Source organism: Magnolia sinica, chromosome 10 (assembly GCF_029962835.1).
Source record: "Magnolia sinica isolate HGM2019 chromosome 10, MsV1, whole genome shotgun sequence".
Taxonomy (NCBI): Eukaryota; Viridiplantae; Streptophyta; class Magnoliopsida; order Magnoliales; family Magnoliaceae; genus Magnolia; species Magnolia sinica.
In genome coordinates this window covers 32,167,683-32,184,620 of record NC_080582.1, presented here as the reverse complement: position 1 = coordinate 32,184,620, position 16,938 = coordinate 32,167,683, and positions in this window count along the sequence as shown.

Below are 16,938 nucleotides of genomic sequence, written 5' to 3'. Positions count from 1 at the left end.
CTTTCATTTTAACTCCTCCACCATTTGATCATTGCTTCCTTTTTCCTATTGTGACAAAATGGGGGAGAATGGATGTCTAATGGATGTCTATGGTATTGGATTTATGTGATGTATGTTACTCAGGGGGAGTATGTTCAGGTATGTGCAGAGGTGGACTATATGTTGAATTGATTATGAATGTGGGCCAGTTAATAATAACTGGTGTATGACTCTTTAACCATATATTCTGCTTTATGTAATATATCTTAAAAGTGTGTTTTGTCACTAATTTGACAAAGGGGGAATTATAAGGGCTATAGTTGAAAGCCCCTTTATGTTGTCAAATTTGTGGTGCCAAAAACACTACTTATACTTTGTGAAATTGCATAAATGTAAATGTTCGAGACACAGTATGGATGAAGCATGTATGGATGAAGCGAGTCTCAGTGTATGGATGTTGACTACATTAGTGAAGCACAATGCTCAACTCAAGATATGTCAAGCCACGACATTGTCTCGCAAGATCGACTTCGAAAGACAAGACATGTTTACAAGTCAAGACTTGAGAATGTTCAACTGAATTTACAAGTTATAAGTCAAGATTCAAGATTGCGTAATTGAAGCTTTTAAGGAAAAGCTACGTCAAGATTTTAAGCTTTACTTTCTTTAAAGGTTACATATCTTATGGGTTCAATGTCCTTATTTCACTATTAAGGTATGTTTGACCTTAGGTTGACCTTTAGAGTAGGTCATTTCGGATACATAATGTAAATGTTTTATATTTGGGAATCTGGTCTGCTCTAAGACTAGTCCTGGATCTTTCTCGACTAGTCCTAGCACTGCTTCGACCTATCTAAGATTTTCCTGGACCAGTCGTAAGTTTGTTGTAAAATTTCAAAATTGTTTGTTAAGCTTCGACTAGTCCTGGGGTCTGTTCGACCAGTCGTATGAACAGTGTCGACTATTCCTTCAACCAGTCGTGAACCTACAACTTAAACTACAACGATGTATTTTTCTTGGCTTCGACTAGTCGTGATCAACCTAAGACCAGTCGAAGGTGTCATTTGACTAGTCGTGAAGCTGCCTTATCTTATTGCGCTCAAATTTTTAAATATCCGTTGGTTCTAAGACCAGTCGTAGCAATCTCTGGATCAGTCGAAGATGCGATTTGCTCACCTATAAATAGAGCACGAATCTCTTAATATCGAGGACATTTAAAGTAATTGTAATCCGGCCTTCTGAGAGATAAGTCTGTGCTCCATTTTAAGCTAAGTGTGCATATTTAATATTCTCTTTCTTTAGCTTTTTAAATTGATTTTGTTTCTTGTATTCCAATCTGATCTGAAAAGAGGAAGTGTTATTTTCCTTTTTCTAGAATCAAAATCAATTAAAGCTAGCCCATTTTGGTTTAATTTAAAATCTATTAGAACCTAAAATCATTATAAAGTGAGTATTGGACATTGAACTTTGGCATTCGAACCTCTACTTCGACTTGGTTCTTCCGGGCTGCTACAAAGAAGAAATCCAGGTATTTTACATTATTGTAATTTACATTCTATTTTTGGTTTCTTTTGATATTAAGTCAGAAAAATCTCATTGTGTTTAGTTATCTGAGGAGAGCCAGAAAAATCAGAAAGTGTGGGTTTTTGGATTGTGTAAGCCCAAGTTAAAAAGACACAATTGTGAAGGTTTTAGGTGAACCTGTGAAACCTATTTTGATAGTGAACACTAATATCCCCTGTGTGAGGATATTAGGAGTGGAGTAGCATTGTATTGCTGTTGTTTAACAGTTGGTGAACACACAGGCGAACCACTATAACTCCTTATGTATTGTAGTTTGAATGTTTGCTTAATTTCCTATCTTTTATCATTTAAGTTGTGGAATGTATGTGTGTATGTGAATGTTGTAATATTTACATTTTAAGCACGGTGGGGAATGTTGTTTTAAATTCTTACAAATTTTTAATTCTTTGCTATTTATTTATTCCTCTTTAGTTTGAGTTTTTGATACAAAGAACATTCTAGAAATAAGGTTGTCCTTAGAACTGCATTTGTTTCAATCTCTCAATACTTGATTATTGAGGCCGCCTTTTATTTTAAGCATTGTGAATTGATTTATTTTATTTGGTTATCGTTTTATTTTATTCCGTTGTTATAGTCTAAATTTGGCATAGTCCTATTCACCCCCCCTCTAGGACATATAGCTTGGCCTTTTCAACATCCCATGTCTGCATATTCTCTACTAACATATCTAGAAAATCCCAAGCCTCATTATGATCTTTGTCAAGAAAGGTTCCACCACACATCATCTCTATGAACTGACGGATATCCATGATGAGCCCCTTTCGGAAAGCATCAATCACGTGCCATGGTTCATAACCATGATGTGGACAAGTAATTAGAATGCCTTTGAAGCGCTCCCAAGCTTGAAAAAATAGTTTGGGAAAATGACATGATTTCTTGTTTTAGTGCATTTATTTTGTGCTCGGGAAAGAACTTTTTAAAAAACTCTCTACTTAAGGCTTGCCATGAAGTGATGGTATTAGGTCTTAGAGAGTTGAGACATGCTTTGGCCCGATCCTTTAGAGAAAATGAGAATAACCTAAGCTTAAGTACATCCCTATTACCATTATTTACTTGTAATGTTGCAATTACTTCCTCAAAGTCCTTGAGGTGCAAGTAGGGGCTTTCAGAATCCAAGCCATGAAATTTAGGAATTAATTGAATCACACCTGGTTTAAAATCAATGTTCCCTATGTGCGCAGGGAACACTATGCAAGATGGTAAAGTTGATCTCTCAAGGTGTAAATGTTCACGTAAAGTCTATGGTTGGTTTAACACATTCTTATGAACTTCATTTTCATCCTCAAAAGGAGGATTATGTTGATTTTCTCTATTTTGATTTATAGTTGGATTTGGCAAATTTGGATTTGGATTATCAACTGGGTCTGCCATGGAATCCAAGTGATGTTGAGTTCCTCTTCTAAGTAAATGATCAAAGACTGGAACTAGTCCGCCTTTGGAGGAGCGTCGATTATTTTGATCCCTACTCCAACGGGACATAAACCATCCACACTACACAACAAATACCACTAATTCAAATAGCAAGTATAATACTTAAAATAAAAATAAAAACTTAACCAACAACCCAGGCGGCAAGGTCGACCATGAGGGTTCAATCCACAAAGCAAAATAAATCAACAACCTAGGCGGCAGGGCCGACCATGAGGGTTCAATCCACAAAAAAAATCAACAAAGTAAAATTAATGTAGAAATTAAACTATGTTAATCTAGAAAATAGATTCGGTAAATGATCTTTGTGATCAAACAACAACTGTAGGACAACCATAGCACTTGGGTGATAAAATCCCAAGCAGGGTAACCTTATGTCATAGTTAGTGCTTGAAAGACCTAACTGAATTTACTTTCAAAGAAAAGGAAAAAAAATCTACAGAAAATTTTGAGGGTTTAGAAGAGAACTTACCTTAGCTATCTTGCACAGATCTGATCTATCTCAGTCTCTCCTCGGCAACGACGCCAAAAACTTAATTGCTTGCCTCCAAGTGCAGAGGTTCGTAAGTAATATCCTGTGAATACAATGTCGATCCCACAGGGAGATGAATTGCGAGAAGGAAAAAATCAAATGCAAAATAAACTAAGTAATAAAAACTAAACTGATGATTTGATTTAGGGATTTTTGAATGGATGTAATTCAACTGAATAAAATAACACCCAAGCTTCAAAGTTCCACACATAGGTTAATGTTCCAAAATCATGATGACTTGGATAACACAACAAGGATCTGAGCACTATGGTCAGCCTAATCAGAAAATAAAATAGTTTAAATATTTTAATAAATGATATAAAAGATTAGAAAATAATGAATTTTCACCATTGACATATATTCTCAAGCGCCAGTGATTTTAAGTATTCAATATCTATAGGATAATGAATATCAAAGAAATATAACAGGTTGAGAGCATCTCCTATCTAGGAAATCCGATTGATCTAGGGTAAGCCTATCCATCAATATGGATCTCATATGATGGAAACATATGGATCTCACAAGAGGATAAAAAATAAAACCTAAATAATAGATAACATGCATACACCATTCTTCTCATTATTATAACAATCAATCATCATAACTTAAAGAATTATTAAACCCATGTGCTTCCCTTTTAGCTTGGGCTAGAAGGAACTTAGAAAAACATAATTATAAGAAAGAAAAAAAAGAAGAAAGAAATAAATGCAAATAGAAAATATCTAAAAAAACAACTTATAAAACTCTAATAAAACTAAAAACTCTTTAAAAACCCTAAATTTTACTTTGGGATGCCTTGAATGATGCTTAGGAATGCTCTAAGAAGTCCTATTTATAAGTAGGGAACTCCAATTTTCATACAAAGTTGGAAAACCCTAGAAACTACCTCAAATATACGTATTTTCCCAAAATAGACTTCTCGCTGCATAGTTCATTTAAAATAGACTTCCTGCTGCGTAGTTTTCCAAAATAAACTTCACAACTTTAGAGTACAATTTTTCAGGACGATTTCAGGATTCTTCACTTCAAATCTTCGATTCTCTTCATTCCTCACTTGGTTTTTTTAGATCTTTGGCATGTGAATTCTTCAATCTTAGTCTCCTAAGATCCATCCCTTGCCTTGGTGATTTTTGAGCATTAAATTCTTACTTTTTAGCACCATTTTTCAATCTAAGCTCTTAAATCTCACCTTGCAACCCAAACATGAGTAAAATAAAATATTAAGATGATTTATGTTCATAAAACCAAGATATAAATGGGGAAAATTATGCAATATTTGAGTCTCAACACCAGCTTTAGCAAGAATGGAGTCATGAGTATGTCTTTTGGGAATATGACATTGGAGTTAAATATCTTTTTTAATATAGGCAGACGGTTAGAGGATGATGACGATTTCCACGACATTAACATGATTGACTCTTTCGTGGAAGATAAAACGCCTCTGACCTTATCCTCTGACCCTCTAGAGACGTGCCTGACCCACTCCCATGATTTTGATGATGACATGATTAGGGAGATGGTTGCCATGCTTGATACTACGCCGGTCCTTGAAGTTAACCGGTGGAGGCCACAATTTGAAGAATTGCCTCAAACTAATGAAGTGCCTCTGCCGTCTAACCTCAAGGCAGCGAAGCTTGACCTAAAACGTTTGCCCTCTGATTTGAAATATGTTTATTTAAGTCAAGATGAGACATACCAGGTTGTGATTTCATCCCACGTTGAGCAAGAACAGGAGAGTATGCCCATATCTACTCTCATTGAGCATAAGGGAGCCTTTGGATGGATAATTATAGACGTCAAGGGAATTGACCCTGTGATTTGTACTCACTGCATTTATCTTAAGGATAATGTGAAGACCTCTCGGCAATCACAATGTAGAGTAAATCTAAACATGAATGAAGTGGTTAAGGCCGAGGTTCTTAAACTATTGGATATGAGTATCATATACTCTATATTTGATAGTTAATGGGCGAGTCCAACTCAGGTGGTTCCTAAGAAGTCTGGAATAACTATCGTAGCCAATGCTAATAATGAACTCGTGCCAACTAGAGTTACCACTGGTTGGAGAATGTGCATTAACTACAGGAAGTTGAATAGCGTCACAAGGAAGGACCACTTTCCTTTGTCCTTTATTGATCAAATCTTGGAAAGACTAGCTAGTCATTCCTATTACTATTTCCTTGACGGATATTCGAACTACAACCAGATAGAGATATCCCTTAAAGATCAAGAAAATACCACGTTTACATGTCCCTACGGCACCTTTGCTTACCAAAGGATGCCATTCGGACTATGTAATGCCCCCACTACTTTTTAGTGATGCATGATGTGTATTTTTTCTAATATGGTGGGGCAATATCTAGAGGTCTTCATGGATGACTTCTCTGTCTTCGGTTAATCTTTCAGTGATTGCTTAAAGAATCTTAAATATGTGCTGAAAAGATGTGAAGAAAAGAATTTGGTACTCAATTGGGAGAACTGCCATTTCATGGTTCGTAAGGGAATTGTCCTTGGATGTATCATCTTGTCCTAAGGCATCGAGGTATATAAGGTAAAAATTGATCTTATCTCTATACTTCCTCCACCCAAGAACATATGTAATGTGCGATCCTTCTTAGGACATGCCGGTTTTTACAGAAGATGAATAAAGGACTTTAGTTTCCTCTCTCATCCTTTCTGTAATCTACTTCAAAAGGATGCACCTTACGAGTGGACTGAGCAATTTTAGAAAGCTTTCACTAAGCTTAGGGCATGTTAACTACTGCACCTATCATGCAGCTACCTGACTGGAGTCTTCCTTTTGAACTTATGTGCGATGCGTCTGACTATGCTCTTGGGGCGGTTCTAGGTTAGAGAAAAGAAAAGAATCCCTATGTTATCCATTACACAAGTATTAATCTAAATCCTGCCTAAGTGAATTACTCAACCATGGAAAAGGAACTCTTGGCCGTAGTGTTCGCTTTGGACAAATCTAGGTCATACTTAATCGGATCCAAGATCGTCATTTACATAGACCATGCAGCGCTCAAGTATCTTCTTTCTAAGAACAATGCTAAGCCTCGCCTAATAAGATGGATCCTCCTACTCCAAGAATTTAATTTACAAATAAAAGATAAAAAGGGAGTAGAGAACGTAGTGGCCGACCATCTTTCCTGCCTTAATCTCCCTGATTCCCTTAAGGCGACAAATATCAATGACATGTTCCCTGATGAACAATTGTTCAGAGTCTCCCATTCACCTTGGTTCGCTGATATTGCTAATTATCTTGCCACAGGTTTCATATCGATACATTGGACTGTGCAAGATAAGAAGAAATTTTTTGCCGAGGTGCGCAAATTCTTCTGGGATGATCCTTATTTATTTAAATATTGCCTAGATCAAATCTTAAGGAGATGTATGCCAGACGAAGAGCATCAGAGTGTCATCTCCTTCTGTCACTCACAGGCCTGTGGTGGTCACTTTTCTTCTAAAAAGACCACGGCTAAAATTCTACAGCATGACTTTTACCAGCCCACTATGTTCAGGGACACTTATGAGTTTTGCAAGGCTTATGAGCGTTGTCAGAAGTTGGGAGCACTGTCCCGTCGAAATATGATGCCCTTGAACCCCATTCTTATCATAGAGGCATTTGATTGATGGGGCATCGATTTCATGGGACCATTCCCCCAATCCTTTGGAAATCTATATATTTTGCTTGTTGTATACTATGTCACTAAATGGGTTGAAACGATTCCGTGTCGGAACAATGACCATCGAACGGTCATTAAATTCTTAAAAAAGAACATCCTTTTCCAGTTCGGAATACCTTGAGCCATCATTAGTGATGAGGGCTCACATTTTTGTAATAGACCATTCAAGAATTTAATGAAGAAATATGGTATCTCTTATAAGGTGAGCACTCCATACCACCCAAAAACAAGTGGGCAAGCCAAGACTTTTAATAGGAAAATTAAACACATATTTGAAAAGATGGTTAACCCTGACCATAAGGATTAGTCAATTCGATTGATCGATGCCTTATGGGCTTACAGTACTACAATTAAGACCCCTATTGGAATGTCTCCATTTAGACTTGTCTAAGGGAAAGCTTGCCACTTGCCTGTGGAGTTGAAACATAGAGCCTACTGGGTAATCAAAAATCTGAACTTCAATCTGGACAACGCTGGCTCGCTGTGCAAACTTTAGTTGAATGAACTCGAACAAATTCGGAACGATGCATACGAGAACTCAATAATTTACAAGGACAGGATGAAAGCGTTTCATGACCAACATATTCTTCAAAAATTATTTACGCCAGGTCAAAAGGTCCTTTTGTATAATTCTCGGTTACATCTTTTTCCGGGTAAGCTCCGATTTCGTTAGATCGACCCTTTCACCGTTATCAATATTTATCCTCATGGGGCTTTCGAGATTTGAAATCTAGACAATGGCAATGAGTTTAAAGTAAATGGACATCGATTAAAGCCATTTGTTGAGAAATTTGATTCAGAGGATATGTCTATACCTCTGACAGATCCTGTGTACCAGGATTGATCTCCTAGTCTGACGGAGGTATAGGTAGGTTTATTGCTTTCATAGGAATAGGGTAGTTTGCTTTCCATCATTTTAGGGTAGTCGGCTTTATGCTGCTTAGGATAGTTTGCTTCCGCCATTTTGGGATAGTTTTTTTTGGTTGATAAACTCTTGTGCTAACCCACCTTCACGCTGAGATCTTTTGAAAAAAGCTGCAAAATCTCTTCATCAGGTACTATCTATCCATCACTCCCCTTTCAATTACGTTGTCTCTTTTTACAAATCTTACGTATTTCTTTTACATTGAGGACAATGTAGATTTTAGGTTGGGGATGGGAGATTGGGGGAGATTAGGTTACCTAATCAGTGTTTTCTCAGTCTTGAGCAAAAAATATGATTTTTTAAAGTTTTTTTTATTTTTTATTTATTTATGAATTCGAGTGATTTTGAAAGATATTCATGATTTAAGAAGTATAAGATACGTAATGTTGGTGATTTATGAGTCTTGGATACAGTTACCTGTTAAATTTCACTGTTAAGTTTGAATTATTAATCCATGATTAGAAGTGTTAAACATTGATTGAGTCATGATTTCACATGTCACATCTAGCTTACACATTAAAGTGTCAGTTTGATATTGAATTGTTAACTTGGTAATCACTAAGCATGGAAGGAACCAACCTAGGGAATTTGTCCATCATGTTTTAAAAAAAAGAGAGAGGGTACCTAGCTAAAGAACAGTTATCATCGAAAACGGCTACCTATTAAAGATCTTTAAAAAGGTTGACATAGCATGAAGCCATCAATGGAAAAATCAAAAGCTGGAAGAATGAAAAGGTTGAACTGTAAGGCAAGTTTCGGTTTAGGTTTGGTTATTCGGAATGCTCTTTTTTATTATTAATGTTATTATGAAAATTGACAATTGGACCTTTAATTGTGATAAGTCGAGGTTGCACTCTGCACAATAAAACTCAATGTTTAGAATTGTTCTAATTGATGGATTAATACTTTGAACTTGAATATGAAGTTTACTGAGTGCTCGAGTTTAGGAGAAAGTAAGACTCAACATTAATATATTTTATAATTCTATTATCTAGATTCACTTGAGCTTATAGAAATTGTCTTGTAATTCTCATTTTCGCATACTTTGCTCGGGACTAGCAAAATGCTGGTTGGGGATTGTGTTGAGGGTCAAATATTACATATCAGACCCCAATTATTATTTGGTTTTATGAACATAATAATGCTTAACGTCTTATTTTAATCATGTTTTTATTGCAAGGTGAATTTAAGAGCTTGGACTGAAAATGGTGCTAAAAGTATAGATTTGATGCTCAAGAATCACCAAGGGAAGAAACGAATCTTAAGGAACCGAGATCGAAGAATTCACACGCCAAAGATCCGAGAAAATCAAGTAACTGAAGACGAAAAAGCTTGAAAATCGTCCTAAATGCAAGATGATAGGGTTCCCAGCATCCGTTTGGCTTGAAACTTTATGTCTGGCTTGAGGATCATAAAGTAACTGTACACATAAAATTTCAGCCATTAGATCTTTGTGGAAGTGGCCCAACAGGAAGATCAGCCACAAAATAACCAATTTAGAGCCCACCTGATCTCTGGATATACTTCAATTTTAGACTCAACTACTTAAATTAGATGGGGAAGTGGATGGACGGGACGGATTTCCCAAACCGTCAAGGTGGGACCTACTTTACGTGATTGGGAGTGCATAGAAGCTGTGCACTCGCCGTGCACCAAATCAATCAAGTCGGTCAGCATGCACTGACCCGACTTGATTTCAAAAATCAAAACACCCGCCCATGTAACAGCAAACAGGGGCTACGGACGGATGCAGATGGCTCACCATATTGGCCCAGATGGATGATCTGGACCTTCCATTCGAAGTGGAATGAGCCAACAACCAAGAGCAAGGTGACATAATTTCAAAAGACAGTGAGGATGGGTTCCTAGCCGTTCAAAAGCTGGACAGATGACAGCGAGAGAATTCTGTAGGCCACACCGAAACCAATCCAATACTGTCCATATCCAACTGGTTTTTCGAGGGGAATTCAATGGACGGAGTGGATTTATCTTTCAGAGTTGATCAAGGGCCCACCGATCATTACAGCGTAAGTTTTTGCATATGCCATGCGTCTGAGAAAGCCCGCCACTGTGGGTCGTTGTGTGATCTTGATCACGGTTGGATCAATGATCTAGACCGTCCAAAATCCTAAGAAGGGGGTGTTGACCCTGTCCAAGATATGTTTTTACTTAAGAGGAGCAATTTGTCCTCCCAAAACCAGATTGGACGTAGTTGTTGTGCATTTTCTTGCGCAGAACAGAGGTGTACGGTTTGTGTGATTTGGCGTGCGTAAAGAAGGTCGGTGACTGACCTAGCATGTTATAAAAGGATTATATAAGAGTTGAGAAGGGGGATCCAAACGTGTGAAGTGCAAAGGCAGAGAGAGAGAGCGTGGAGGCGGTGTTGTTAAAAGAGTTCTTCCTTCCCTTCTTTGTTTGTTTTGTTTATATTGTTTATTTAAGAGATTTTTAGTCAATCATGTCTATGATCAGCCAAACCTCTTAGCTAGGGCTAAGAGGTGAAGCTTGTAGCGTGATGGGTTAATTTCTAGGGCTTTGATTCATGTTGATGAACCCTCATTGATTCTAGTTTGATTATAAGATATACTTTCAGTTTTTAATGATTGGTTGTGACTTAAATTACAATGAATCTGCGATAGCTTTGAGTATGTTCTTTTCGTTATTTGAGATTGTGAGTTAGGAGATCCTGTTGTTTACTATCGTCTCCTTGGCATGGTTGGATATGGAATCCTCCCTAACCTTCACAATTCTCTCAGATTAGTGGTGGATTGGTAATTTTTGTTGTTTACTCTATCTCATGGGCATAGTTTTGTGATGGAATCAATTCTAGTTCACCTACCTTTCATCCATTGAGAACTAGGTCAAACGAAGTTCGGATTTGGATTTTAATGAATTATCTTCCAATTGGATGAAGATAGGATTCTGATTCCAGTTGTGTTCTTGAATCAAGCATAGATATCCCTGATCTCTACAAGTGGATCCTTAGAAACCCTAGTTTCCCACATTTGAATTTTACAAGTTTTAGTTAAAGTAATTCACCATTATTCTCTTAAATTTTTCTGATTTAGATACATCTTCTTCTAGTTCTAATTCTAGTTACTTTCAGAATACATACAAGGTTCATCCCTATGGCTTCGACCTCGGTCTTACCGAGATTATTACTACATCGCAACTCTCTACTTGGGATGGTGAACACATCCTTGCAATATTCATTAAATACAGCGGAAGTAAATTCTCCACCATTATTAGTCCTTAAAACCTTTATTTTTCACCATGAATGTTTTTCCACCATTGTCTTCCATTGTTTGAATATGGTGAAAACTTTGAATTTACGTTTCATGAAGTAAACCCAAACTTTCTCGGAGTAGTCGTCAATGAATGAAACAAACCATGGCGAGCCCCTAATGGAAACTTCTAGTGAAGGCCCCCATACGTCAGAGTGCACATAATTAAGCACTCCTTACATACATGTTTTATATATTTAAAAGATAATCTAGATTGTTTACCATATATACAATGCTTGCATATATATAAATCAGAATTCTTAAAAACTAGAATCAAACAACGATTGATAGTACCTTCATGCCCTGCTCGCTCATATGGCACAGACGTGGAATCTGCAACAATTACTGCCACTCCACCTAGTGAAGTGCTTCCATCAACCTGTAAAGGTTTTCATGCCTTTACGCTCTCATAACCACGAGTGCCCCTTTTGAAACTTTAAGGACATCATTAAGACCAGTGAACTTGCACGCTATAGCCTCGAGTGCACTGAGAGAAATCAAAATTTTCTTCATATTAGGAACGTGCCTGACATCAGTCAAGGTACGCTCCATCCCATCAAACATCTTGATGCTCCGTACCAATTGCCACAACATTACAGGCATTGTCATTACCCATAAAGACCTGTCTACCATCGCATTCTTTGTAACTGCCAAACCAATTCCAATGAGGAATCATGTGATATGACGCTCCTATGTCAAGGATCCACTCATCTCTATAATTGTCGTGCAAGTGTCCGATCATGGACACAGACAGAACATCACCTCCACTCGTCTCTTCGTTAGATGTGATTTTCTTTCTTTGCTTTAGGATTAGTACAATCCTTTTTCATGTGTCCAGTCATCCCACAGTTATAACATTGTAGTTTTCCTTTGCCCTTGCCCTTGGATTTGGATCTGGGTCTTGAGGTCCTCTACCTCGATCACTATTTATGCCCCTCGTAATCAGTGCATCAAAAGATGTCCCTATGCGCCGTTTAACTTTCTCATGGCCTTCCCTTGAAGGGCTGAGATAACGGTGTCGACACTCAAAGTTTTATTTACGGTATACATTGAGTTCCTGAATGACTCATACGATGTCGGAAGAGAATTGAACAATATACGTGTTTGTTCCTCATCTTCGATCACTTCCTCCATATCCAGCAGTTTGCAAACTAATTTATTAAAGTTACTGTGTGGGCCTTCAAGTCTCCACCATCTGTCATCTTGAAGGCATACCACTGTATCTTCAAGTGTAGGCAATTTTCAGAGGATTTTTTCGTATAGATATCCTCTAACTTCGCCCATAAACTAGCCGCAGTTTTTTCTCTCAAAACATTATAGAGAACCTCATCCATTAGACATAAACGGATGGAAGATAAAGCATTTATATCAAGAATATTCCAGTCTTCATCATTCATAATCGATTTTCACTCGTCAAAAGCCTTAGTTTGCCTTCCTTAGTTAATAGACTAATCATCTTAATCTTCTATAACTGAAAATTATTTTTACCTGAGTACTTCTCAATATCAGACTTGGCTTCCCATTGATGCTAATCCTGCAGATCCAGATCTGTGCCTCAACGATATCTCTGAAACCACTTTTAGGGATTGATCTGTGGAATCACACAAAGATGGATCTAGGATAACAATCAAGAGCACCAAGCACACACAAGAGAACACAAAGATTTAACATGGAAAACCTTTTCGGAAAAAAACCATGGCACAAAGCGATAGAAATCCACTATGAAAGCATAAATTACAAAGAGAAAAGACTTACCCGATTCAAACTACCTCGAATCTCACCCTTGTTACACCCTTTGAAACCCTAGAACCCCTTCTAGAAACCCTTTGGATTAGTATAGAAAGCCTTAACATATTTTAAAATGGCCCTAGGAACTCCTATTTATATATTAGGAAATCCCACTTTCGCACCGACTTGGAATAGTCTGGAAACCACCTCAAATTTACGCAATTCATGCGCAGTCTGCGTAACCTTCGACTGGTCGAAGCAGGGCTTGGGCTAGTCGAAGGGCACCTTTGACTGGTTGAACCTGTCCTTCGACTGGTCAAAGATCTCGAAAATTCCAATATACATTATTGCTGGACTTTGAGCTGAACTTTCTCTGAGCTAGTTGAACTTTTCAGATTTAAGACATTTGTTAATCAATAAATTCAACATATTTAAAACTCGAGTGGACTTCACCATAGGAAATGGTGAGGATAATGGCAAAGTGATGGTTATTTGTCATCCAACTTATTTATAAGCTCCCACATACATAAATGATATATATATATATATATATATATATATATATATATATATATCTATATATATATATATATATATATATATATATATATATATATATATATATATATATATATATATATATATATTGGAAACAATACTATATATGAGTTCGACCTCATGGGAACTTCCCGTGAGGCCGAGTTGTGTGGACCCCACCATGATGTTTGTCGAACATCAACACCGTGCATTTGATGGGTCCGCTTCACTTTATGGGATATCCCAAAAATCAGCGGTATATGGAACTCAGGTGGGCAATACCATGTGAAGACATGCTTAACACAAATAAAAGCACTTGGTGGGGCTTGTAAGGCCTGTAACCTAGTCTGTACCGTTCTATAGGATCCCACGGTCCTCCCGGTCGAATTTCGATGACCCGCGATGCATAGATAGCATTTGCGCACGACCCTGAGTCGCACCCTGTCAATTCGAGTCGACTCGACTTGGGACTTATACCCTAGCGACCACACCGTCGCCGCGGTTCCAACTCCGCGTCTTGCGCGCCGATGCGATACCCAGGCCAGGAGTTGTGGGCCCACATATATTTCAAAGAAACACTACATATTGTAAATCACAAGAGAATCTCTATAACCCATCACATCAATCAATCAATCACAAGTCAAGTACACAACCCATCCCTCTCTTACCAATAAAGCATGACACCCATCTCTCTCCCATTCCCAAAGTCAACTCTCATGTCCCCTCTCTTACATCACTCATCCTTTCCTTACACCCATCCCATCCCCTTTCATCCCATCACATCTTCTCTTCTTCTCATTCTCTCTTTCATTTCCAAGCAACCTAAGGGAGTGGACATCCAAGCAATTCCTAAGGAGAGAAGAACCTAGGTGTGGCCCAATCCCTACCACCCAATCTCCCATCCTAGCTATCCATACTTCATCATCCTCCATCAAAATCAAAGCTTAGGAGCCAAGGATTCTAAGGAGCTAAAGAAGAAGGCAATCAGTGGATGTTTTGTAAGAGTAGATTTTAGTTTTTGTGATGGACCAAGTAGGGCCTACCGATTGATGGTATGGATCCCATTTGGGACCCATCTTGATGTATGTATTAGAGGGGCCCATAGTGGCGGGGCCCCTCCATCACACAGTTCTCTCTCTCTCTCTCTCTCTCTCTCTCTCTCTCTCTCTCCCTTCTTCCCTCCTCATTTCATTTTTTTATGTGATGATGTGTGTGGTCCATCTGATGTGTCTAACAATCTAGATCGTCTAGATTTTCTGGACGTCTAATGAATGCGGCCCACCTTGCTGCCCATTGTTGGGCTAGCCAGGATGAAGGGAAATAAATAAATATCAGCTTGATCCAAGTCTTGGCGGGCCATGTCCCCGTGGAACCCACTAGATGCCATGATTCATCTAGGCCATTCATCCGCTGGACATCCAGCTGGCCTAAACCAGATGAAAACATAAATATCAGCTCTTTCCAAAAAGCTGGTGGGTCCCACACGTGTGGACCCTCCTGATGCATGCCTTTCATCCATGCCATCCACCGTCCAGTGAGGGATGGTGGGGCCCAGATCTGATATATGTGTTGTATCCCCACCACGTGAGGCCTGCCATGATTTATATATCCACACCGTCCACTGTCTGGACAGTGGAAATCCACCTGTTGTATGGGTTTTATCCTACCAGTCTGTCCCTTACTGGGACATGGACCCCATCCACATGGCCCACCTTGATGTTTGTGGTATACCCACACCGTCCAGCAAGGACGTGGGTTCCACCTTGATGTATGATTCCATCCACACCGTCCGTGGGATCATGGACGGTGGGACCTGCTGCATGTGTGGCAACCCGCATCGTCCAGTCCCCCGGACGCTGGAGCAGGAATGAATAAAAAAATAATAATAAGAATATAATATATATATTAATATATAATATAATATATATGATATATATATATGTATGTATGTATATGTATATGTATATTATGGTGGGACCCACCTGCATGGAACGGATTGGTTGGAGTACCTTCACCAGCTATATAGCTACATTGACTCTAGCGAGTTATGTGGGTTTGATTACGAGGTATATGTTATATCCCAATTATCCATCTGGACGATGGGGACCAGCCAGCCAGATAATTGCTAGACTAACGTCAGCAGCTCTATGGGTCCCATATGATGTATGTGTTACATCCAAACTGTCCATTTGTGGACCCCACAGGCTATATAGCTGCTATATTGATGTTAGCAGCTCTGTGGGTCCCACATGATGTGTGTTAGATCCAAACCATCCATCCACTGCACGAGCTTGTCTTAAGGGTTGAGAAGAAAAATAAGACAGATCTATCTGTCAAGTGGACCACACTGCAAAAATCAGTGGAGGATTGAACGTTTACCATTGAAACCCATTTGGGGTCACAGAAGTTCTGGATCAATATGAAATATTTATTTTAAAATAGTGAAAATCATTATCTCTATTGTTATTTGTGGTATGGTCCAGATGATTTTTCGATATGATTCATTTTTTGGGTAATGCTCTAAAATGATCTCTAAAAATAGATGAATGGTGTAGATAGTCCAACTAGGACGATGGGTCCCACTTGATGTATATGAAGCCCATTGTTGCGACCCATGTGATGCAGCCCGATTTGATGTATATGAGGCCCATGAGTGAGGCCCAGTGTGATGTATGTGAGGCCCAGATGGTGAGACCCATTGTGATGTATATGAGGCCCATGAGTGAGGCCTAATGTGATGTATGAGAGGCACATGGGACGTGGCCCAATGTGATGTATTCGAGGTCCATGGGATGTGGCCCATTTGATATATTGAGGCCCATGGGATGTGGCCCACTGCGATGTATATGAGGCCCTCGTATGAGGCCTAATGTGATGCACGTGAGGCCTATGAGTGAGGCCCAATGCGATGTATGTGAGGCCCTTGTGTGAGGCCCAAAGCGATGTATATGAGGACCGATGTGAAGTTTGATTCCATCATGATGTATGTAATAATGCTTATTATGGGTCATGCCTTGGGAGCAATGATGGTTTGATATCCACATTGTAAGAGCAATGATGGTTAAATGTCCACATTGTAACTCTCCCTAGGGCCCATTGTTAGGCCCATTCTCACCTCCCCTTAGTGGGCTAACCCAACCATTGGGCCCCTATGATCGTTAGGCCCATTCTTGATATGAGTAGGTCATCTAGGCCTATCCTTGATATGAGGAGATTACATCATCATCATATAACATGCTCAGTATAGCTTCA